The sequence below is a fragment of the Dipodomys ordii genome, unplaced genomic scaffold (genome assembly GCF_000151885.1).
Source record: "Dipodomys ordii isolate 6190 unplaced genomic scaffold, Dord_2.0 Scaffold83, whole genome shotgun sequence".
NCBI classification, from domain to species: domain Eukaryota; kingdom Metazoa; phylum Chordata; class Mammalia; order Rodentia; family Heteromyidae; genus Dipodomys; species Dipodomys ordii.
The window spans coordinates 5,475,272-5,477,382 of NW_012267299.1; the positions used below are offsets into that span (position 1 = coordinate 5,475,272).

General features: G+C 40.8%; 1 protein-coding gene across 2 annotated transcripts in view; it reads right to left on the minus strand.

The window, feature by feature from the left end:
• The window catches only part of Kif2a (kinesin heavy chain member 2A), a 62,723-nt gene extending 60,846 nt beyond the window's left edge, over window positions 1-1,877 (minus strand). The window contains exon 1 of one of the 2 annotated variants that reach the window (XM_013025269.1): window positions 1,795-1,877. The gene's annotated coding sequence lies outside the window, so the exon portion shown is untranslated. The remainder of the gene's footprint in view (window positions 1-1,794) is intronic. The other variant, XM_013025267.1, reaches the window with a different exon arrangement.
• Window positions 1,878-2,111: the final 234 nt, after the last annotated feature.

The window sequence follows — 2,111 nt, forward strand, 5'->3', positions numbered from 1 at the left end:
CCGTCCCCAGCCACACCTAGCGCAGGTTCCTCCTCATCCGGTGAAATGAGAGGGAATGAGTCGCCCTTGAGGTCGGGATGAAGACCCACTTGTTGGGGGACTTATCTCGGGGTTCACCCCGACGCCCCGCGCCCCGAGGTGGCCTTGAGTGTTTTGTTTGTGATCCCTCGGTGCCGGCCCGGTGTCCTGTGTCTTACTTGTCCTGAAAGGCCTGCACCTATGACTCAAGAGCCGAGGTCCTAGACATCAGATTGAACTCGGGATGTGCCTTTTCCTAGGTCACTTGACTGGTCGGACTACATTAACGATGTGGGGACCAAGACTCCCCGTCCTGGCAGGGCAGGATGTTTGCAGCATCGTGTAAAAACCTCCAGACCCGTGACTTTGTAGTACTGGGGCTTGATTCAGAGGAGATGTATTTCATGACCCGGTTTCCCTAGTCATCGTTAGTCCCCTGTAAGACTGAAAACAGTTCAAAAGTGGGAAACTGCATAGATAGGCCTGATATAGAGACGTGCCTAGAGCGTCTGGAGTTTCTCATTTCAAATGGATCCTTTAAAAAAAAATGGTTAGAACACTGTCTCCATCTGTAACTATTGATGATCTACTTGTCGAAGAGCAAAGGCTCTTAAATCCATGCTAAAGTAGGCGTAATTTCTACGGGAAAAAAAACTGGATAGGCAATGTAATGCTTTTTAATTTTGGAAATGATCATTTCTTATACATCAGAAGCTCTTTTTCAAAGTAAAGTTTAAACAATGAGTTTATGGGGGTCATTTTCTAAAGATTGTTTTATCTGAATTCTGAGCAGCGGAGGTATAGTAGTGCTCATTTTCTTTTTTTTGGGGGGGGGGTCGGGTCGTGGGGCCTGAACTCTGGGCTTGGGCGCTGTCCCTCAGCTCTTCAGCTAAAGGCCAGCACTCCACCTCTTGAGCCACAACGCCACTTCCGGCTTTTTTCTCTTTGCTTATGTGGTGCTGAGGAATTGAACCCAGGGCCTCAGGCATGCAAGGCAAGCGCTCTACCACTGAGCCACATTCCCAGCCCCTAGTGCTCATTTTCTTAAGTTTCTGTGATTAAGAGAGAAGACATCTAGTTGCTTGCAAATTCTTTAAAGAAAAAAATCAAGATGTACAGCTATTAATTGCTTCATAAAGTATAATGTTAAACTATGATTGCTGACATGCACCTTGCACCCTCTGGATTATACAATTAAGAAGTCTTAACCTTTAATCCATGCATAAAGGAATTTTAAAAATATGTACATCATCTGCTCCATAAAAATGTATGAGATACTTATGAAACAAAATGAAAAACATATACAACAGGCCTAAGTATTTGATATAGCCAAGCACATGTATTTAATAGAGCTTTGTATGAAGAGTATAACCATAAAATGTACAATGTGGCTGTGTTTCCATCAACATCCTGGATCCAAAATTCTAATTCTGATTCAAGTATTAACAAGCAATATAACCCTAACTAGAATACTGTTACCAAGCACCCACACCAAGAACTAATTGCGAAGGCATATAATCCTATTAGGAACTACTGTTGCAGTTAGGATTACATAGCAGATATTCAGATGTATGTTTAATGAAGTTTAACTTCTCAAACTGCTTGGTATCTCAGTTACTTCTTTGACCAACCTGGAATAATAACTTCCATTCTCCAGTCACAAAGTGTTTATGAGGACTAATGAAACAAAGTGAGATAACATGTTGATATTCATAAGCTTAGTACAATTTTTTAAGTGATCTCATCCTAAAAACAAATAAAACACATAGTACTTACCTCAAATCATTGAGAATTACTGTCCAAGCTACCTGGATATAAACTGGAGACCCTATCTGAAAAACAACTAAAGCAAAAAGGCTGCGTGGGGTGTGGCTAGGCACTGCCTTCCAAGTGCAAAGAGCTAAAGTTAAGCTTTAGTACTGCCCTCCCCCCACCAAAAAAAAAAAAAAACATTTAAAAACATAAAATGAAAGGAAATTTTTTAAATCCCCTTTTGCCTTTAAAATTCCACTTTCTAGAAATAGCCACTAAATATATATTAATCTGGCAATTCTCAATCTATCAGGCACTAAGATTAATGTAGATTATTGAAC